Source organism: Manis javanica, chromosome 3 (genome assembly GCF_040802235.1).
Source record: "Manis javanica isolate MJ-LG chromosome 3, MJ_LKY, whole genome shotgun sequence".
Lineage (NCBI taxonomy): Eukaryota > Metazoa > Chordata > Mammalia > Pholidota > Manidae > Manis > Manis javanica.
This window is the reverse complement of record NC_133158.1, coordinates 52,721,671-52,746,173: the sequence shown is the minus strand read 5'-3', so window position 1 is coordinate 52,746,173 and position 24,503 is coordinate 52,721,671. Positions and strand designations below refer to the sequence as shown.

General features: G+C 42.3%; 1 long non-coding RNA gene across 1 annotated transcript in view; it reads right to left on the bottom strand.

The window, feature by feature from the left end:
- LOC108392374 (uncharacterized) overlaps positions 1-24,503 on the bottom strand; it is a 105,597-nt gene that overhangs the window by 46,679 nt on the left and 34,415 nt on the right. Inside the window, exon 9 of the long non-coding RNA XR_012129160.1 lies at positions 20,620-20,668. This is a non-coding gene — a long non-coding RNA (uncharacterized lncRNA). The remainder of the gene's footprint in view (positions 1-20,619; positions 20,669-24,503) is intronic.

The following is a 24,503-nucleotide window of genomic DNA, read 5'->3' as shown; positions in this document are numbered from 1 at the left end:
AGTGTTTGTTTAAAGTAGCTGTTTGAGATCATGAGACATGAAGCAAGGCAGTCAAGACTTAAGGGGTCAAGATATAGAGAGAAAGGAAATGCACTAAAGTGATCATAATATTCTCTGCCACATTTCTGCTCCAGGTGTTTGCCAATTTTATATTTGCACAGAAAATACGCTGAAGAGCCAGAGATAAACTGAGAGCTAAGAGTCTAAAAAGCTGCACAGAGCTTTGTTAGTCTCAAGGTGTTAGGAAGACAAAATTTGGAGTTAAAAGCTGCAAGATTCTGGAAAGGCCACATCCTAGGGGTAAAAGCAACTAGAATAAGGCCATCCAAAGACTGATCGAATAAAGATGATATGTTTACAGTGTACCCACCTACTGGAAGAAAGGTAAATTATATCTGGGAAAAGGTAACATTATCCAAATCCTCCATAATTTTTTATATATAACATCTGACATTGAATCAAAAAATTCCAGGGGTGGAGCCAAGAATGCGGCATGAGTAGTTCAGTGGAAATCTCCTCCCAAAAACATATATATTTATGAAAATACAATAAATACAACTATTCCTAAAAGAGACACCAGTGGATGCAGTACAATAGTCAGGCTACATATATCTGTGAGAACTCAACATCACATGAAGGGGGGAAGATACAAGCCACAGCCAGGTGGGACCCGAACACCACCCCCACCCCAGAAACCAATGGGAAGAAAGGAGTCAGAATGGGGAGGGAGTGAAAGCCCAGGACTGCTAAACAACCAGCACTAGAAATCCGCACCCGGAGCACAGACACAAGGTGCATGGGGTGCTGGATATTAGAGAAACAGAAAAGCAAAACCTGCGGGCAGGTTCCTGCAACCAGCACCCCTGACAAAAAACAAAAGCGGGTGCTTTTTGCAAGTCTGAAAGAGACAGGGACTGCACAGCCTGATGAAGTCATCCTGGCACACTTAGCCAGCAGCTGGGAATTCCTGGGAACTTTAGGTGCCCTAACCCCCTGGGTGGCAGAACAGTTCTGAAGCCCCTCATACCACTAAGCAACCTGCCAGTCATTCCCCCAAGGCACGGACCCCGACACACCGGCACAGTAGTGGGAAAGTGGCAGCATGCGTCAGGGGTGGCGGTGCCAGGGGGAGAGGGAGCGGCCCACATGCACCAGCAGCGCCAGAGGGGACCAGGAGCAGCCCGTGCAAACCTGCTGCAGTGGCGACTGAGCAGCCAGGGAGCGGCCCACGTGCACCGGTGGCAGCGGTGCCAGAGGGGCCTAGGAGAGGTCCACGCGAGCCCACGGCAGCAGTGACTGAGCGGCGTGGGAGAGGCCTGTGTGTGCTGGCAACGGCGGCACCAGAGGGAGAGGCCCACACGAGCCTGCAGCAGCAGCGACCAAGTGGCCTGAGAGCAGCCCATGGCAGCGGCAGCACCAGAGGGGCACGGGAGAGGTCAGTGAACACCTGCAGCAGTGCCAGAGGGAGCAGCCACACTCCCATCAACTGACCAGAATCCCAGCCTGACGCACAGCCGCCCAGGCCACACCCAAAGGCCGCTGCTGGCACACAGCTGCTCTGCAGGGGCACCACTATAACAGAGGAGCATACCTGTCATGCCTGCCACTCCCTGCAGGGCTCTGCACTGCTCTGATGGAGACCCCACCCACAGCAGCTTAGGGGATTAACCTGGTGGCTTCCCCAGGAGTGCGGGTAACCAACACAGGCAGCGGAGAAGGGCAAGGCATCCAGCAAGCAGGAAAGGACTTTCTTCTCCCAGCTGACACACCTGCAACCTGCCTACAGCTACTGCTATCACCAAGAAAAGGCAGAAAAATTTAGTTCAGTCCAAAATAGTCCAGACAACCCCTGAGAGAGGATCTGCAGAGACAGACCTAACCAGTCTCCCTGAAAAAGAATTCAAAATAAAAATCATAGGCATGCTGATGGATCTGCAGAGAAATATGCAAGAGCTAAAGGAGCAAGTACAGAGGGAGATAACAGAAATAAAACAATGTCTGGAAGGGCTTAAAAGCAGAACGGATGGGATGCAAGAGGCCATTGATGGACTAGAAACCAGAGAACAGGAATGCATAGAAGCTGATGCAGAGAGAGATAAAAGGATCTCCAGAAATGAAACAATATTAAGAGAAATGTGGAACCAATCCAAAAGGAACATTATCCAGATTATAGGGGTACCAGAAGAAGAAGAGAGAGAAAAAGGGATAGAAAGTGTCTTTGAAGAAATAATTGCTGAGAACTTCCCCAAACTGGGGGAGGAAATAGTTGCTCAGACCACGGAAGCACACAGAACTCCCAACAGAAGGGACCCAAAGAGGACAACACCAAGACACATAATAATTAAAATGGCAAAGATCAAGGACAAGGACAGAGTATTAAAGGCACCCAGAGAGAGATAAAAGGTCACCTACAAAGGAAAACCCATCAGGCTATCATCAGACTTCTCAACAGAAACCCTACAGGCCAGAAGAGAATGGCATGATATACTTAATGCAATGAAACAGAAGGGCCTCAAACCAAGACTACTGTATCCAGCACGATTATCATTTAAATATGAAGGAGGGATTAAACAATTCCCAGACAAGCAAAAGTTGAGAGAATTTGCCTCCCACAAACCACCTCTACAAGGTATTTTAGAGGGACTGCTCTAGATGGGAGCACTCCTAAAAAGAGCACAGAACAAAACACCCAGCATATGAAGAATAAAGGAGGAGGAATAAGAAGGGGGAGGAATAAAGAATCATCCGAATGTGTTTATAATAGCTCAATAAGCAAGTTAAGTTAGACAGTAAGGTAGTAAAGAAGTTAGCCTTGAACGTTTGGTAACCACAAACTTAAACCCTACAATGGCAATAAGTACATATCTTTCAATAATCAACCTAAATGTAAATGAACTGAATGCACCAATCAAAGACACAGAGTAATAGAATGGATAAAAAAGAAAGACCCATCTATATGCTGCTTACAAGAGACTCACCTCAAACCCAAAGACATGCACAGATTAAAAGTTAAGGGATGGAAAAAGATATTTCATGCAAACAACAGGGAAAAAAAAAGCAGGTGATGCAGTACTAGTATCAGACAAAATAGACTTCAAAACAAAGAAAGTAATAAGATATAAAGAAGGACATTACATAATGATAAAGGGCTCAGTCCAACAACCATTATAAACATATATGCACCCAATACAGGAGCACCAACCTATCTGAAACAAATACGAACAGAATTAAAGGAGGAAATAGAATGCAGTGCATTCATTCTGGGAGACTTCAACACACCACTCACTCCAAAGGACAGATCCACCAGGCAGAAAATAAGTAAGGACACAGAGGCACTGAACAACACACTAGAACAGATGAACCTAATAGACATCTATAGAACTCTACACCCAAAAGCCACAGGATACACATTCTTCTCAAGTGCACATGGAACACTCTCCAGAATAGACCACATACTAGGCCACAAAAAGAGACTCAGTAAATTCGAAAAGATTGAAATACTACCAACCAACTTTTCAGACCACAAAGGTACAAAACTAGAAGTAAATTGTACAAAGAAAGCAAAAAGGCTCACAAACACATGGAGGCTTAACAACACGCTCCTAAATAATCAATGGATCAATGACCAAATTAAAATGGAGATCCAGCAATATGGAAACAAATGACAACAACACAAAGCCCCAACTTCTGTGGGACGCAGCAAATGCAGTCTTAAGAGGAAAGTATATAGCAATCCAGGCATATTTAAAGAAGGAAGAACAATCCCAAATGAATAGTCTAATGTCACAATTATCGAAATGGGAAAAAGAAGAACAAATGAGGCCTAAGGTCAGCAGACAGAGGGACATAATAAAGATCAGAGAAGAAATAAATAAAATTGAGGAGAATAAAACAATGGAAAAAAATCAATGAAACCAAGATCTGGTTCTTCAAGAAAATAAACAAAATAGATAAGCCTCTAGCCAGACTTATTAAGAGGAAAAGAGAGTCAACACAAATCAACAGAATCAGAAACAAGAAAGGAGAAATCACGACGAACCCCACAGAAATACAAAGAATTATTAGAGAGTACTATGAAAACCTATATGCTAAGAAGCTGGAAAACCTAGGAGAAATGAACAACTTCCTAGAAAAATACAACCTACCAAGACTGACCCAGAAAGAAACAGAAAATCTAAACAGACCAATTACCAGCAACGAAACTGAAGCAGTAATAAAAAAACTACCAAAGAACAAAACCCCCAGGCCAGATGGATTTACCTCAGAATTTTATCAGACATACAGGGAAGACATGACACCCATTCTCCTTAAATTTTTCCAAAAAATAGAAGAGGAGGGAATACTCCCAAACTCATTTTATGAAGCCAACATCACCCTAATACCAAAACCAGGCAAAGACCCCACCAAAAAAGAAAACTACAGACCAATATCCCTGATGAACGTTGATGCAAAAACACTCAACAAAATATTAGCAAAATGAATTCAAAAATACATCAAAAGGATCATACACCATGACCAAGTGGGATTCATCCCAGGGATGCAAGGATGGTACAACATTCGAAAATCCATCACCATCATCCACCACATCAACAATAAGAAGGACAAAAATGACATGATCATCTCCATAGATGCTGAAAAAGCATTCCACAAAATTCAACATCCATTCATGATAAAAACTCTCAACAAAACGGGCATAGAGGTCAAGTACCTCAACATAATAAAGGCCATATATGATAAAACCACAGCTAACATCACACTGAACAGCGAGAGGCTGAAAGCTTTTCCTCTGATATCAGGAACAAGACAGGGATGCCTACTCTCCCCACTGTTATTCAACATAGTACTGGAGGTCCTAGCCACAGCAATCAGACAAAACAAAGGAATACAAGGAATCCAGATTGGTAAAGAATAAGTCAAACTGTCACTATTTGCAGATGACATGATATTGTACATAAAAAACCCTAAAGACTCCACTCCAAAACTACTAGAACTGATATCAGAATACAGCAAAGCTGCAGGACACAAAATTAACACACAGAAATCTGTGGCTTTCCTATACACTAAGAATGAACTAATAGAAAGAGAAATCAGGAAAACAATTCCATTCACAATAGCATCAAAAAGAATAAAATACCTAGGAATAAACCTAACCAAGGAAGTGAAAGACCTATACCCTGAAAACTATAAGACACTCTTAAGAAAAATTAAAGAAGACACCAACAAATGGAAACTCATCCCATGCTCCTGGCTAGGAAGAATTAATATCATCAAAATGGCCATCCTGCCCAAAGCAATATACAGATTCGATGCAATCCCTATCAAATTACCAACAGCATTCTTCAATGAACTGGAACAAATAGTTCAAAAATTCATATGGAACCACCAAAGACCCTGAACAGCCAAAGCAATCCTGAGAAAGAAGAATAAAGTGGCAGGGATCTCACTCCCCAACTTCAAGCTCTACTACAAAGCCACAGTAATCAAGACAATTTGGTACTGGCACAAGAACAGAGCCACAGACCAGTGGAACAGAATAGAGACTCCAAACATTAACCCAAACATATATGTCAATTAATTTACAATAAAGGAGCCATGGACATACAGTGGGGAAATGACAGTCTCTTCAACAGATGGTGCTGGCTAAACTGGACAGGTACATGTAACTGTACAATGAAACTGGATCACTGTCTAACCCCATACACAAAAGTAAATTCAAAATGGATCAAAGACCTGAATGTAAGTCATGAAACCATAAAACTCCTGGAAAAAAACATAGGCAAAAATCTCTTGGACATAAACATGAGTGACTTCTTCATGAACATATCTCCCCGGGCAAGGGAAACAAAAACAAATATGAACAGGTGGGACTATATCAAGCTGAAAAGCTTCTGTACAGCAAAGGACACCATCAATAGAACAAAAAGGTATCCTACATTATGGGAGAATATATTCATAAATGACAGATCCAATAAAGAGTTGACATCCAAAATATCTAAAGAGCTCACACACTTCAACAAATGAAAAACAAATAATCCAATTAAAAAATGGGCAGAGGAGCTGAATAGACAGTTCTCTAAAGAAGAAATTCAGATGGCCAACAGACACATAAAAGATGCTCCACAATGCTTGTCATCTGGGAAATGCAAATTAAAACCACAATGAGATATCACCTCACACCAGTAAGGACCGCCACCATCCAAAAGACAAACAACAACAAATGTTGGCGAAGTTGTGGAGAAAGGGGAACCCTCCTACACTGTTGTTGAAAATGTAAATTATTTCAACCACAGTGGAAAGCAGTATGGAGGTTCCTCAAAATGCTCAAAGTAGAAATACCATTTGACCCAGGAATTCCACTTCTAGGAATTTACCCTAAGAATGCAGCAGCCCAGTTTGAAAAAGACAGATGCACCCCTATGTTTATCGCAGCACTATTTACAATAGCCAAGAATTGGAAGCAACCTAAATGTCCATCAGTAGATGAATGGATAAAGAAGATGTGGTACATATACACAATGAAATATTATTCAGCCATAAGAAGAAAACAAATCCTACCATTTGCAACAACATGGATGGAGCTAGAGGATATTATGCTCAGTGAAATAAGCCATGTGAAGAAAGACAAGTACCAAATGATTTCACTCATATGTGGTGTATAAGAGCAAAGAAAAACTGAAGGAACAAAACAGCAGCAGAATCACAGAACCCAAGAATGGACTAACAGTTACCAAAGGGAAAGGGACTGGGGAGGATGGGTGGGAAGGGAGGGATAAGGGCAGGAAAAAGAAAGGGGGCATTACGATTAGCATGTATAATGTGGGGGGGGGGATACGGGGCAGGATCTACAACACAGAGAAGACAAGTAGTGATTTTACAGCAACTTACTATGCTGATGGACAGTGACTGTGAAGGGGTATGTGGGGGGGACTTGGTGAAGGGGGGAGCCTAGTAAACATAATGTTCTTCATGTAATTGTAGATTAATGATACCAAAAAAAAAATTCCAGGCGTGCCAACAAATAGAATCAAGTAATTATAAAAGAGAGAGAACAGATAATAGAAATATTGACATAGCTCATTATGTCTTTAAAATAAATGTGATTGCTATATTCAAGAATATAGATGGCAAGATGGAGAATTCCAACAGAAAACTAGAACTTTTTTGGAAAAAATGAAACAAATGAAAATTTTAGAAATAAAAAATGCATTAGTCAAAATTAATAAGTAAAGAAATAGGGTTAACTCCAGATTAGATAAATAGAAGAAAGGAACTAATGAACTGAAAAATATTTCTCAGTAGAGAAACAGCCATGAGAGAAAAAAAGGAAAATGCTGAAGAATGGAGGAGCTCTATGGGACAAAGTAAAAATGCCTAAAACATGCACAAGTGTAGTTCCAGAAGGAAAGAAGAGAGAATAAGCAGCAGACATATTTGAAGAGATAATGAATTTCATCTAACACTGATAAAAAACAATAAGCCATAGGTTCAAGAAACTCCGTACATAAGACAAGCACAACGAAGACTACACTCAAGCACATTCTGGCAAAAACTACTAAAAACCAGAGATGAGGAAGGGGAAAAAACTCCTAGATAGAAGTATGGGATTTCCAAAACACTCTTCCTCTGAAGTTTGGTTTCTATGTAGAGATGTATATTGACTCTCCTGTCTTTTTTTTTTATATACCCAGCCCCAACTCTCCTGTCTTGATCCCCAATCACTCGATCTAATGGACAATAAGGTAGCCAGGTAAGAATTCTTCTCTTTAGCAACTCAGTCATGCTGCTTGCTTCTTGTTTTGGAAGATGCACTCTTAAAGTATTGGCATTCATCTATGGCAGATGCTGGCTGTCTTCTCAGTTACTATTCTCTTCTTTACTAAACAGAACCCAATAAGCCTAGCTAAAAACAAACAAACAAACAAACAAACAAACCCTCCATTTCCCAGCATTTAGTGTAGATAGAAATAGCTGTGCACCAGAATTCCAGCCAATAACAAGTAGAAGTGGAATTTTCAGTAAACACCTAAAATGGGGTAGAATCTGTTGGCAAGCAGGGTCATTCCTCTTTCTTACTACCTGAAAAGCAGCTATGATAGCTGGGACTGCAACAGTTGTATTTCAACTGATAATGAGAGAAAATCCAAAGAATGAGAGAAGTTGATCCTGACATCCTTGAGCTGCTCCACCAATTATGGATTACCTATGAAGACCTCTTGTTATTTGAGAAGGTAATAAAACACCTATCTAATATAAGCCCCTATGATTTGGGTTGTTTTGATATGTTCATCTAATCCCAATCCCTGTTAGTGTCTCCCTCTCCTTGTGGCTTGAAACAATTTTATAAGAAATTCTTCCATTGTGTTCAGCTTGTTACTACTTTGAGATGAAGGGGAGCCTCAAAATATGTAAGCTAAGAGGAAACCAATCAACAGCTTATTCTCACATGGTAGCCTTTCAACATAAGGAAAAGACAATTTACTACAGGATATGTATTCTGTATTCAAATCTGAGCCATCACAGGGGTGGTGAAATAAGTAAGAAGACCAGTTAAGTGGTCACTTGCCGGAGACCAAAAGGGCCCACACCCATAAGATGGCGGATTTCCTGCTTCTTTTCCGGGTTTACTATTCCCGCCAGTACCCACCAAGACCCAATCACCCTTGTACACATTCCTGCTAGCACCACTTGGTGACCAATCATCTTCTGACCCTCCCCTTCCTTGCTGACTTGTATAAATTAAGCCTGCTGCAAATAAACTGCGCCAGCTTGATCAGACACCCTGTCTTGCTGGTCGTTCTTTGTGTCCCTTGCTTGTTCATTTCTGCAGGCGTCTCCGGCTACACTCCACGTTAATCCCGCGGGTCGGGACAACTGGCGCCCAACGTGGGGCCCCCCGGGACTCCTGCTGAAACGTCTGCTCGGAAGCCCTGGCCAGGCATTCATTTGAGTCACCGCACGGGTATTGACCTGATGTCGACTCTGCATGGAGAAGGATCACTGCGGCTCACCCGTCCGTAATACAGATCCTTGAGAGGTGAGTAGACGAATCCCCCAAGCAAGATTCCAAACAACCTCTTGGGTGTTCAGCAGTCCATTTGATCTTATCACTTCCCTCCAGTTTGCTACCGCGATTTATTCCTTGTTTTGTTCACTAGTTGTTCCTCTCTGAAAACCTTGTGTTTACTTTGGGCTAACGGTCGTTCACCTCGAAGGCATACCCAGGGGACTCCGACTCCAGAGTCCCTGCCCTAGAGGGTCCGAGCAGGCGGATTGTACCTGCCGACTGTCCTACGTAAACAAGGGCTCGTCAGAGCTGACGAGAGTGGCTCCAGTGTTTCAGGACATTGATGTAGTTGCGGCTACATTGGAGGAAAAGATTCAAATTTATACAGTGCAAGGGTTGCGGCCACAGTGATGGGCAACTCTCTGAACTCCCATGAGGTTTTCCTTACTGGACTCAAGGAGTCCCTCAGGACACGAGGAATTAGGGTTAAAAGAAAAGACCTTAGGTATTTTTTTACTTTTATCCATGAGACTTGTCCCTGGTTTCCCCTAGAGGGCACTATTGATCACAAACAGTGGAAAAGAGTTGGTGATGCCCTTCAAGATTTTTATCGGACCTTTGGCCCTGAAAAGGTTCCCGTCTCAGCATTTTCATATTGGAACCTTATTCATGACGTCCTTGAAGTTCATTCACAAGATCCCGACATTAAAACTATAATCAAAACAGGAGAAAAAGCTCTCAGAGAGGACTCCCGACCGCCCTCTGCCTGCCCTTCAGTAGCCGTAGATATTCTTGACGAACCCATAATTCCTACTAACAAATCCCCTGAATTTCAACCAGACACAGAATCCCCAAATACCCATGATAAAATTGATACCCAGGACATAGCTGATCCCCCTAAGATTCCAAATATTTATCCCGCACTTACGTCCTTTAAATGGCAAACAACCAGGACATTTTGCTCGCCAGTGCCAGGCAGAGACTCAGCCTCACCCGCCTCGCACTTCCCTGCCTCATACACCCCTGACTCATACTCCCCCCCAAAACCCTATGCCCTCGGTGTCGGCGTGGTTTCCATTGGGCTAATGAATGCCGTTCTAAAACGAATATTGAAGGTACCCCCCTTCCACCACTCCAGGGAAACTCCCAGAGGGGCCAGCCCCTGGCCCCACCACTGAATACGAACCAAGGGGCTATCAGGTTCATTCCCCAAGCTCAACAACAGCAAATCCTCCCTGCGCAAGCATCAGCTCCCTCTCCCGTGCCACCCCAGGAAGCGCAGGCTTGGACCTCTGTTCCGCCACCGACACAATATTAGTACCCGATCAAGGTATTCAGTTGCTCCCCACAGAAACCTATGGACCGTTACCCTCCAGTACCTTTGGTCTAATATTAGGACGGGGGAGCTCTACATTAGCTGGCCTTCATATTGTACCAGGAGTTATTGATAATGATTATACAGGACAAATTACCCTCCTAGCTTCTGCTCCGACAGGCCCAATATCTATTTACAAAGGAAAAAGAATAGCTCAACTCCTATTGCTCCCGTTAGACTTAACAAACAAAAGTTACAATAAAAATTTCAGATTGAATGCTGCCTTTGGTTCCTCTGATGCTTATTGGGTGCAACAAATTACCACTGAACGGCCTTTGTTAACCCTACAATTAGATGGCAAGTCCTTCGAAGGTTTAGTTGATACAGGAGCAGATGCTACAGTAATATCAGCCCAACAGTGGCCTCCCAGTTGGCCCTGCAGTACGTCCATAACCCATCTCAAAGGCATTGGTCAATCTACTAACCCAAAGCAAAGTTCTAAAATCTTAATTTGGAAGGATAAGGAGGGAAATTCAGGACAAGTCCAACCTTACATAGTCGCTGGATTGCCCATTAATCTATGGGGCCGTGACATTCTATCCCAATTGAAGCTCGTCATGGCCAGCCCAAATGACATAATTGCCTGACAAATGCTTAATCAAGGCTATCTGCCTGGCCAAGGTTTAGGAAAATACAGTCAAGGCATAAAAGAACCCCTTACTGTTATACCCAAGAATGACCGTTTCACATATTCTGTTACAACCGATGCAGTTACCAAAGCTAGCCAATATCATGCTCTTCACCATGTGAATGCTCATACTCTTCGGCTTTTATTTAAACTTACTAGAGAACAAGCTAGGCAGATTGTTAAAGACTGTTCAGGGTGTGTTACCTCACTGCCCCTCCCCCATTTAGGAGTCAACCCGAGAGGTTTACTCCCTAATGAGATCTGGCAAATGGATGTTACCCATATTCCTGAATTTGGAGCTCTTAAATATACCCATGTAACTATTGATACTTACAGTGGTTTTATATTTGCCACCCTTCACAGTGGAGAGGCCACTAAGAATGTCATAGCCCATGTTCTTCAATGCATTACTGTTATTGGTAAGCCTCAGACTATTAAGACAGACAATGGACCTGGATACACTTCGCAAGCATTCCAAAATTTTTGTCATCAATTTCAAATTAAGCATATCACCGGTATCCCGTACAACCCCCAAGGACAAGGAATAGTCGAGCGGGCCCATCAGACAATAAAGAGTACAATTAACAAACTTAAAACCAACACAGCGTACCCTATAAAAGGCTCTCCAAAAAACCTCCTTAATCATGCTTTATTTACACTCAATTTCTTACAATTAGATAGCCACAATAAGTCAGCCGCCGACAGGTTGTGGCACCAAGAAACAAAAACCCAATTTGCAGAAGTCCTATGGAAAGATCCTTTAACTTTTAAATGGCATGGTCCGGACCCAGTCCTTATCTGGGGTAGAGGTCACGCCTGTGTATATGATACGCAAGGAAACGGACCTCGATGGTTACCCGAACGCCTTGTTAAGCCCATCAATACTTCTTCAAAACAAAATTGTAATAACTTAATACATTCCAGGGAGGAGAATCCACCCTGAGAACAGTTTTTCCTTGCCTTTCAGGAAGAAGATAAGTGTTCATCATCACTGGACAAGGTAAGCCCACCTGACCTTTGTTAGCACAGTTGTAAGCCCACTACCAGTAATCTTGCCTATTTTCATTAAACCCTAAAACATCATCATGTCCGCTATCCATTCCCTTATCGTTACTGTAATAGTCACTACTGTCTTAGGAGGATTTGGGCCCCCTCCAACTAAAGAAGAACTCTACATTCAGTTGTTTGGAAGCCCTTGTGATTGTAAGGGAGGAGTAATGGATTTAGACCCTAGTCTGGGAGGACATAAACAAATAACATCTCAAGGGGAAAAACTAATAGCTGGACCTCAGCTTACCACCAGAGGACCTATAGACTGCCAAGATAAAATAGCATACCTCACAGCAGATATCTCTGCAGGCGGATTTTCATCCGGAAGAGGTTGGCAGCCCCAGTCCTGGAAATGTGTAAAAAAGCCCAAAATTATACCTACAATTAATGGCAAACCAGGGCCTTGTCCCGACCCCTGCCAAAAAGCCACTGAATTACACTCTACCTGTTATCGCACTGTCCAACTGTGCACTGGTGCCGATGGCAAAAAATATCTAACAGCCATCTTACAAAATGGTTATACTGGTTCCTTTGGAGGCGAGTATGATTATAGCAATCCCCGAGGACATTCTAAATATGCACAAGCCTCCTGCCATGGCCAAATTGGCAAGGCGATTTGCTGGCCACCGTAAGCTCCGATTCACATATCTGATGGCGGTGGACCAACAGACAAAGTAAGAGAAACCCAAGTTCAAAAGAAAATTGAAGAAATTATCAAGGAAATATACCCTCCCCTAGAGTATCACCCTCTAGCCTTGCCCAAGTCTCGTGGCATAGATCTTGACACCCAGACTGCTGATATTCTAAAAGCCACCCATAGCGCACTAAACGCTACTAATCCCAGCCTTGCTGAAAATTGCTGGCTATGCATGACCCTTGGTACACCTATGCCCCTCGCAATTCCCACTAACGCTACCACTACACTGCCAGAACAGAATTGTACTCTTAACTCACCCTTTAGAGTACAGCCTGTAGGATTTAACACATCCCTATGCATACAAAAGCAGCCCCAGAATAATAGTGATGACGTGAATGTAGGATTTGCCGCTTTCACAAATTGCTCCCAAGTTTCCAATTATTCCTCTGCTCTCTGCCCCGCTATTGGACAAGTTTTTGTTTGTGGAGGAAACCTAGCCTTCACTGCCTTACCCTCAAATTGGACTGGGTTATGTGTGCAAGCCAGTATTCTCCCAGATATTGATATTATCCCAGGAGAAAAACCTATCCCCATACCCAGCTTTGAGTATATGGCAGGGCATTCACGCTCTAAAAGAGCCATCCAGCTTATCCCAATCCTAGTAGGCCTCGGGATTACTACCGCAATGGCCACAGGAACAGCAGGGGCAGGAATAGCCATACATTCCTACCATAAGTTATCCCATCAATTAATTAATGATGTTCAAACACTCTCAGGAACAATCAATGATCTCCAGGACCAAATTGACTCACTTGCAGAGGTAGTTTTGCAAAATCGTCAAGGTTTAGATCTCCTCACAGCAGAACAGGGAGGTATCTGTTTAGCTTTGCAGGAAAAATGCTGCTTCTACGCCAACAAGTCAGGCATTGTTCGGGATAAGATAAAGATTCTCCAAGAAGATCTCGAGAGAAGAAGGAAAGAACTCCAGAAGAACCCTCTTTGGACAGGATTGAATGGACTCCTCCCGTACCTCCTTCCTATATTAGGCCCTCTTTTAGGATTACTACTAGTACTTTCTTTCGGCCCCTGGGCTTTTCAAAAACTTACAATGTTAATCAAACAGCAAATTGACTCCCTCGTAGCAAAACCCATACAAGTTCATTATCACCGCCTTGCTTTAGCTGACCAAGGTGTGAATCTTTACATAGAGCCCTAAGCTGGCAATAAAATAAACCAGGAACGAGCTATGTCAAGGTTTCTTGTCCTGTCCCTTGACAACATCTCTGGGCAATTAAGGCGGGTAGTCAATGACGGGTAATTAAGAGGTTGTACCTGTAGAAATACAGGACAGACACAAGACCTCTGATAAAAATAACAGGGGCCGATCTAATACTGGGGCAAGCTCCTATTTATGTAGGCCGATCCAGTATTAGGGCAAGCTCCCCTGAAGACACCAGGCCGACTCCAAAAAGAGGCAAGCTCCTGGAAAACAGAGGCCAGGTACTAAACCTCTAGACCTAAGACAGGCACCGTCTACCCAGTGGATAAATAGCTCCAAGTTCCTGTCCCAACCCCTCCTAAAAGAATAGAAAAGGAGGAGATGCCGGAGACCAAAAGGGCCCACACCCATAAGATGGCGGATTTCCTGCTTCTTTTCCGGGTTTACTATTCCCGCCAGTACCCACCAAGACCCAATCACCCTTGTACACATTCCTGCTAGCACCACTTGGTGACCAATCATCTTCTGACCCTCCCCTTCCTTGCTGACTTGTATAAATTAAGCCTGCTGCAAATAAACTGCGCCAGCTTGATCAGACATCCTGTCTTGCTGGTCGTTCTTTGTGTCCCTTGCTTGTTCATTTCTGCAGGCGTCTCCGGCTACACTCCACGTTAATCCCGCGGGTCGGGACAGTCACTACAATGGTCTAGACTAAATTAGTAACTCATGGCAGTAAGTCTAGCCAAGAGGAGACTGATTTGAGACTCATTTAAGAGGCAGAAACATAGGATTCATTTAGTTAACTAATTGAATGCCTTTCCAGTTCTCTGTTTCTTCATTTAGGAAATGGGGAGACATAATACCTAAGTCATAAGGTTGCTGAGAGCTTTAAGGGGCTCAATGTAAAAGCACCTATCATGGAGCCTTGTACAAAATAGATTTTCTACAAATACTGGTTTTCTTCCCCACTTCTTTTTCTTCTCCTCAGGCCACACTGCAGAAGCATTTTTTTTTTTTTTTTGGATTAAGGAAACTTATAATTGAATTATGAGTGTCTTAGAGACACTCATGCTGGACACTAAAAACAGCTTGAGTTTGAGGCTTTGGGGCCAGCTTGCCTTCCCATAATACATCTCTAGTTTTCTTGATAAAGCTACTTCTAGGCTTGGTGGATGGAGGCTCACATAGCAATTCTTGTGTTCTTAAACTCTCTGAGGAAATAACACAGAGTTTCTGGCAATGGTCTAGAAGCTCCCAGATGAGATCTAACATATGGACCATGTTCTTTGGGCCTCAACTTTCAATTTACATTATCCTCACCCAAAAACAAGCAAACAAACTGGGCCATTGCTCAATGAAAATCTGAGTAGGGAAGATGCAAATCGATCTCCCTTTGATTTCTGGGGCCCACATCAGTTCAGCGATCACAGAATTTAATCATCTGTCTCAGATTCAAAACATGGTGGGCAAGTAAGGAAACTAGTTTCCTTCCAAACCTGAGCCTATGGTGAAGGACCAGGTTGTTTTTCCAACCCATCACAGAGTGAGACTTTTGTAAAATACAGTAAAAATGAATTGGTAGAGAAATGAAATTTTTAAGAAGCATACAGAATACTAATCTCAACAATGTATGATTCAATTCAAGAGATGTAAGGTAAATCTCTCAAACTACTTTTTCTGAAGTTTCTTAAGTCTTACTCTCCATTTCAGTGCTTATCTGACCGTGGTCTGTTAACAAAAGCTTCCTAGACTGACTCTGGTCCACAGACTATTCTTTGGATAGAACAGCTCTGGACCATCTTCGTCTGCTAGATAATTGTATAAAATGCCACAGATTGAGTGGCTCAAACAGAAATTTATTTTCTCACTGTTCTGGAAGCTAGAAATCCAAGATTAAGGTGTCCCCTGAGGACTCTCTCCTTGGTCTTAGATGGCTGTGTCCTCGCTGTGTCCCCCCATGGCCTTTCTTCTCTATCATACACGTCCCTGGTGACTGTCTCTCTTCTGATAAGGACTCCAGTCCTGCTGGATCAGGGCCCCACCCTATGACCTCATCTAACTTGACCTACCTCCCTATCTCCAAACACAGTCACACTTGGGGTTAGGACTTGACATATGAATTTGGGAGAGGAGGAGACATTTAGTCCATAACAAGAGTACAGCTCATTCTAGTTTCTGCAGTTCTTGACCTTAGCTTTGTAATAGTCTGAAGAAAAAGGCCTGTGGACCTTTCTCATCTCTCATCTTGGAAGGGATTAAAAAGTGCCAAAAAAAAAAAGTCACTTAAACAGCATTCTTTTATCCACAGTTGATCTCCAATCAATGAAGATCATTTTAACAACCAAGCTTAAAATTCTCTCCATCTTGATTCTCCTGCTCCACCTGCTCTGTTTATCTTTAAACAGACTTTCAACAAAATTTCCTCACTATAAAATTAGACTCACTATCTTTTCAGTTTTTTTTTTTCTGTTTACATTTACTCAGGTTTCTTGGGAATTAATTTTGATGTGTGAGTTCTAGCATGTGTTTCCTTAGTAGAATGACAGGGATGCAGCTAATAGAGGACAAAATTATAAATTAAATGGTTTTATAGAACATTTATAAAACTGCTGGAATATTTACATGCTAGACTCTGTCTATCCCTTGCCAGCTGTGCCCCATCCTGTGTGTACAGGGGCAGATCAAATATTTTGTCAGAAAGCTCATGAACCGTAACAGTATTGACTTTGTCTTTGAATAGAGATTTTTCTTTCTCCTTTCTCTGCAACAGCATAAATTTATACTGTCAGATTACACAGTTTGTTCCTAAAGATGTGTTCACCTCTTTTTCTGTTTCCATAGCAATCTGCTGATTTAACTCATGTGTCTTTAGGAAATGACTACTCAAGAAACCTGACACATTCAACCTAATATTTGTAATCAGTTCTACTTTGGGTACAATGTCTGGTTCAGGAAGTCTATGCTTGTTTAATAATATTTCTCCCCAAAAAAATGATGATTGTCAGACTACCTAAAATTGTGTTTGTAACCAACAAACAAATGTTTGAAAGCTTAGCTGCACATCATCTACACTTAAAAGTCCTTCAAAGAAAATATAGGCACTCAGAAAGTGCTTTCTTAAGTATTTACAATTCTTTGTTTAAAATAAGAGATGAATTTGAATTTTTAAGTAGAACAAAAAAGTATAGACTGCAAAAATACATCTTAAGTCACTAATATCCTCACTGCCATATTTCATCATGCAAATTTTTGGATTTTATTCAATCCACAGATAAATATTAGAAAACCTTTTTTTGTGGCACCCACACCCACCTATAACCTTTGTGAATAGTCATATGGTAAACACCTGGTTATATTTTATACTGAGTTTTGAATTTTTATGTGAAAGCATTTGCATTATTAAGATTTGCTTATAATAGCAAATATAAAAGCCTTCGTTTCTTGATCTGCAAAAATTTGGAGAGTCAGACTAAAAGTTTGGAGGCACTTTAACTCCTTTTTCCTTTTTTACTGACCTACATACTTCTCATCTTGTGATCTAATTGTTGTTGTTCTTGTTTGAAATTATATTACAACTCTTCAAATGGAATGTAAGTTCCCAGGAGCAGAAGTCACATCATGTCTGCTTTATATCCCCTACAGCCACGCTACTCAAATTACAGGTCCTGAAATTATTTGTTATCAATCCTTGATAAGGTCAGGAACCTCCTTCCACCAAAATGTAATTCAACCACATGGTACATCAACTATGTCACTAAGAACACTGTCTATTTCAATCAACATATTTTCCTAGCAAGACTTTTGGAGTAAAGAAAGCTATTTGTGGACTTATCCCCCGGTACAAACTCTTTATCTCACCACAGCAAATGGTTCCAGGAAGAGTACTAGTCTGGGGGCCATACTTTAAACAGTACTGGTCTACAACAGCTTACAAAAGATTCTAAATAAGTATCTACTGTGTGACGTGTGACAAGTGGCTCATCTAGTCATTTAATAAATATTGGTCGAGCATCCATGATGGAGCAGAGCACTGCGGGTGCTCTGGTGGGGAGCACAGACACCTGCAGGTGCTCACAGTCTACTAAACAAGATGACATCTTTTTAAATAATCAAGTAGAAAACAGAATCATAAATTTACAAGCAAGGCACAAATAAGATACCATGGGAGTTCAAAAGATGGAAAGAATCTGCTTAACAATGCGCTGGGAAAGGGTAACCTGGGACCTCTTTCCCTGAAGGAGGGACAGGATGTTGAATGATGTACTTGGACTTGGGAGCCGATCACCAGCAGCAAAGCAAGCATGCAGGGAAGGTTTAGGCAAGTTCAGGAAGCTGCCTGAGTATGAACATTGCCTTTCTCATTGTTTGACATTGGACAAGCATTTAACCTCTGCACATTTCCTTTTCCCTATCTTTAAAAGGAGACTAATAGGAGAACATACCATCTCATAGGATGAAGAACAAATGGCTTAAGTCAAGGAAAGTGCTTAGAGCAGCGGTAGGTGCTCAGTTGTCAACTCTTACTGTTATTACTATCATTCATTACATTACTATTAACTTTGCAGTAGCTCTTTGAGGCTTTAGTGCTTTTGGTTTGACACTGTGGGTAATAAAAAGCTACTGGAGGCTTCAGACCACCATTGGAGAGAGAGAAGAGAAAAACGATTGAGGCCAGAAATGTGGTAATTGCCTACAGTTAAGGAACAAAAGGAGAAAGGAAAAATCAGCAAAGGACACCAAGACACCATCTTGAAGGGAGGAAGAGAACCAGGTAAGCACGGGCACAAGGATTTGAGCTAGGAAAAAGTGTTTTGGCAGAATGAGGCAGGCCATTAACAGAGTCAGCTACTATAGAAAGCTAAAGAAGGGTGGTAACTAAAAAAAAGAAAAGAAGCAGTTGAAACTGAGAATTATAAGATCATTCACAGTGACCTTTAAGAGAATTTCTTTAAGTGATCCAAGCAGAAGCTAGACTGCAAAAAAAGAGAGAAGAGTAAATGGTGAGGAAGTGGAAGCAGTACAGGTAAAATACTTCTATTCCTTTCTGAGTATTTACTTTCTGTAATTAAATGTGCTGCGTATAGGCCACTTAAATGACAGCCAGTAACTATGAGCAGCCTATCTCTCTTAAAGATGGGTCCTAGCTGTCTATCATTTTGCCTGTCCCACCCCAGCCACCACCCTTTCTATAAATGATTTCTACTCCCCACATCAAACTTTGGAGCTGATATGAGGAATGTATAGACTTTTAGATGTGGTACTGGAGAGAAAGCATGAGTCAGTCTTCTCTCCACATAGAAATTTTCACCTGAAAAACTTGGGCACTGTCAGCAGTCCTATTTCTCCCTTGCTGGAGTGAGCCAATCAAACTGCAAAGAAAGATACTGATTCCAGTTTTCCAAGAGAAGTACACTTAAGCAAATGGAAAGAAAGAATCCTAAAGGCACCTAGACCCCAGTTCCAATTATTCCTGAGACACAGTTACATTGCTGCCCCATTCATGGTTTACCCATTCAGCATTTCCTCAGACTCCATGAGTCGACACAGTCACCTTCCTGTCTTAGGTACCGAGTTAGACATTCGTCCCTTGAGATTTCAAATCACCTAATACAAGAAGGGGTATGTGCATGTTGTAGCAAAGGTTTGGTAGGTGTTGGGAAAACAGTGGTTGAGGAGGACAGTATGGTATTCTTGGAGTGAAAATGGAATAGAAGGCAATAAAACATTTCTTCCTATTAACGTGAAAGTGGTTAAGGACATAGACAAGGTGCTCCGCATCTCAGTCTTTAACTTGAGTGTGTGGTAAATACCAATTGTCTTTTCCTGTAGCTCAACCTAATTTGTAATAAAAGCCCTCATCCCACTGGGATGGTGGAAATTTTATCCAGCTAATCCTGACTCCTCCCTTCCTAGAAGTTCTGTGCAGGTTCCTGGGCACCACAGAGTACTACAACATACGTGGGCAGGCGGAAGAGCACGTCTGGACTTTGAGCTGTGACGGTTTCCACTAAGACATGCCTGTTTCTGCTCATGGTTTCTTGAGGTCTGGTGGCTCTTTCTGCTGTTTCCGTGTTATGCCAGTACAGGGACTCTGGCTGCTGTCTTTGTGCCTCGCTGAGGGTGCGGTAATCCCTGCGACACTAAGAACCACCTGTTTGCACACCATGACTCCATTTTCTCTCTGCAGTTCCGTGGGGCAAGAGGCAGTGGGTTCCCAGGACTGGCCGGGACTCCGAGTCTCTATTCTTACCACAATCCCAGAGGAACCTGCTAGTTCAGAGAAGGATCGGAGTGGAGTGGGAACAAGAAGCCTTCTCCTTTCCTATTTCATGCAAACATTGTGTCAATTCTCTGTTCTCCTCCTTCTCCTAAAAGTTCAGATTCTTTGCACCCAAAGCCAGTAAGGCCTCCCTGTTCTTCCCTGGGCTGAGACCAAGAACATGGAGCACATTCACTGCTTGTATGTATGGGAAGAAAAAAAGAAGAAATGCTGGAAGAAAACAAGTTGACAGGTTAATATCTCAAAAATATCATCCCAGCGCTTAGAAATGAAATAAGGGAAAATGAGAGGGATTCCTGTTAGATAGATTTGATCATCTGAGCAAAATAGCAGTGGAGAGTTTTGTGGGGGAGAGAGCTGAAAATGACAGCTGATTCAGAGGACTGCTGAGCAGAAGGATCTGGGGATCCACATTCTTGAACTTACCTGCAATGCTTCAACACATTTCTCAATTTCCTCTATCAGTTCTTGGCACCTGGGAATGACATGAGAAAGGGTTTCTGTCAAGGCGTGGATGTGAAATGTGGGGACAGCAAGAAGCTAAAAGGGATGAGGGATGCTAAGGGGCTGATGAGGAACTTATGTGATCTGGGCCACGGGGTGTAGCTTGGAGAGAGAAAGAAAGGAGGCAGGATGGAGCAAGAGACTTCAGCAATAGCGAGGAATCTCGGGAGCAGATGTTCCAAGGAGGATGAGGAGCCCATCCATCAGGAGTGAGAGTATGAGGTGTTATGGAAGGAGAAGGTCCAGAATGCCAGGTCTGACAATGTCCTGGGAGATGGTAAAGAATCTCACATGAAGGCTCACGTGCCCTGCCTCTGCTGAGAGCCAGATCTGATATTAAACCTATAGACACCCACTCTGTGCCAACATCCACCCCAGGACCTGAACTCTGTGGGCTTCCATAGACTTTCTACAAATAAATAGGGCCCAGAATCCCCCAAGGGACCCCAAAGTGCCCCTGCCAAATATATGCTTAATTCAGGGTTTCCAAGTCTTATGAAAACCAAGACTAAGACCATTCATAAACATGTAAGGCAAATGCTGAGAAATTAGCCACTTAAAAGAGTTGTATAAAGGACTCCTCATAGCCTAAAATCTACTGCATGGGCACCCGTGAATATTTCCAGAAAGAGGGCATGAGGTTTTTAATCTTCATTTTGCAAATGATTTTTTCTCCTCTTAAGGCAAGGTAAAACTCATGACTGGCTTTCATGTCTTAAGTTTTCCTATTTACTGAGAATAACACATTCCACTGAGAGACATTGTTCCAGAGGATAAAGTCCATAATGTATTTTTAAAGCTTGTGCATTGGCAGTCATAATTATTTTGCTATCTCCAATAAAGAGCTTTATTTTGCATTTCTATAGAAATTTGAAGCTTCTAAGTGTTTCAGTATCATTAGCTAGCTGATGCTTGTGGCCCTCTTATACAATGAGGTGACCCATTCTACTTTTCAAATAAGAAATGGAAACAGCAGGCATTATTTTTAACAGAGCTGGCATTTGAACACAAGAATTTCCAGCTTCCTTTTATTCAGGTAACTCCATTTCTAATCCTGCCTTATAAACTCACACATTTCTCTTTCCTCCCTGTTGATAGTATATTTCAACTGTGTCTGCTTGCTGAGGTCCTCAAAGCACAAATGTAATCATCTTCTCTATGCCTTGTTTATATCTGCTTCTTGAGAACTACAGTAATCTTACAGAAAGCTTCACCACCTTCTATTTAAAAATCTGAGACAGTAGACAGTTACTAACCATTTATGCACCAGGCATGCAAGGAAATAAACAGGTCTTTCAGGCAGGATCCTGGGCCAGTCGAGAAAGCATTTTTTTTTAACTGGATTGGCAAACAGTACAATCAAGATCTCTGTAGGACTTTGTCCCAGACATAAAGAAAAACAGTTTTGTGGAAACTGTTTTGAGGAAACCTGAAATGCTTAAGGGCATAAAGGGAAATTTCCCAAATCTTACTTCAATAGAAATGGACAAGAACCCACAAATTCTGCACTGTGATAATTCAATTATGAACTGCAACAGACTGGACCAGCAACTCAACCGTGAGTTACAGGATTGCAAGATTCTCTGGATCACTTCCATGCAGAGCCAAAGCTCTAAGTTTAGGAATGTCATATGGAGCTCATGCTTACTATGTAAGCTTTAAACTAAAATAAAGAGGACTGAATTTATTTCACTGTTGGTGGTATGTTGTTTCCATTTCAGTTTATGCTTCACTGAGGTCTCTGCTTCTTTTCCCAAGTAGTCATGAATCATTCTTACACATTGTGTTTTAAATCCCTTTTCATGTCTGCTTTCTAACTCATTCTCAATAGATAGATGAGAGTGCTGCAGTCCACATTTCACAGATGAAACACGAGAGGTTAAGGGTATCATAGCAGAATCCACACCCAGGGCTAAGTGTGAGAGGGAGGAAGGTGAACCCTAACCTCTGACCTACATACAGGCAGTTGTGTCAGTTACACAGCCTTTCTCATCTGGGTCATGAGACTGCCTGGGGTCCAGTCACTCTTAGACAATTATGTACAGCCTTGAGAAGTACCCACCGGAAGGGGGACACTTGTTTATCACAGCACTGTATTAACTGTGTGACGCGCTGACATCCCGGGGCCTCCCAGGGCTGGCCAATTCTGCCCCCACACTTCCCCGCCCCCCATACGGTAAAGGACAACCTGCAAGCCTGCCTTTCACATGCAAACCAACCAATCTGATGCCGGTAACCACCTCCTTTACCAGGCTCGTACATTCTAGGGCCACTATTCCCCTGCCCTAATCTCAGCAGGACCAGGTACCAGACAAGGAAGGACAGCTCCTATGCCCCAGAACCCACTGCAGTTATTCACCCTGGCCAATCCTAAATCCACTTACCCTGCCTCACCCATTGCTTCCTGCTGAAACCACAGCAAAGACTCTTGCCCACGTCTTCCTCTTGCCCCTTCTGCCTCCTGAGTGACCCTGGCTGCTTCCCCGTGTGGCCCTGTGTGGCATGGCATGCCTGCCCCCTCCTCTAGGGAACTATGAGTAACAAACTGTCTTTTCAATGACAGTCGTCGCCTAATCTATTGGTGTCATCATACCTAAATAATAATAAAACCTACATTTTAAAATAAGCACATTTGAAAATTTAAAATTTAAAAATTTAAACTGGGGCCAGGCAGATGAAAGATGGAGGAGGGAAAGGCAGAACAATCTCCTTTTAAGGGGAGACGCAGAGCCAGAAGGAAATAAGCCCATTTCCCTCCACCACGCAAGCACTCCAGCAATCTCCGGTGGTGCTAATCTAGCCCTCCTGACCCTCCGTAAAGTCATCCCATTCGCAATCAACGTGATTCCTGAATGGGAAGATTATCTGCTCGCTTTGACTCATCCCTCCAAACTGAAAAAAGCAACAAAAAGCAGAAAAGAAATGCGTGGCTGATGAGAAATGTCTAAATCAAGAACTCAAGCGGTCCTCCTCTAACACATCCCACGCACGCTCCTATCATAAGGCGGTACCACCAGTGCAGGGCTTGCCCCATGAAGGGGTGGGTCGGAAGGTGGCTTAAATTCCAGTGCAACACGTCTGCCTGCAGTGGGTACACAGGGCACCTACCCTCATTCTTTAAGGCATGTATTATGTATTTGAGGATAATTTCTGAACTGGAACAAGGTTTTGAGATTTTTTCTGAGGTTGGGGCTGGGAGACAGGGATTGAGACCAGTCTTTTTTGTTTGTTTGTTTCTCTATTTGTTCTTTTCTCAAGGCACTTATACACAAGACTGCCAGAGAGAAGAAAAGTTACCATACAGTTGAAATGCAATCTGCCTGTTATTGGTTTTAAAGTATTATATTCCTTTTTATTTGAAAGAGCAGATGAAAATGGAAAACTGTTAGCTATTCTAAGAATCATATCATCATAATTATCAATTTGAATTCCTATTGCGAATAGTTGCAACCACAGTAAAGTGATTTATCATCAAACTCATCTCAGGGTTTTAATTGTGTGCACTTGAATGTATTTGCATATTCTCAGCACACTTCATCATTTTCATTCCTGATAAAGCACTTCAAAAGAAGCTATGCTGTGTCAGTTCAAAATGTATTGTTCTTGCATACTCCAAAAATTATGGGTAATTGCCATCAGATTATGAATATGTTCAGGACTAAAAGTACCTGGATTTTATAAAATGGTGCTATGAAGCTACGATTTCAAAAATGCTGGTCTGGGTGTCCAGTGTTTAACATTAATTAAGAACCAGACTCTCTGTAATGTTATGTAATGATTTCTTGGGTGGCGGTTGAATTGGGCCA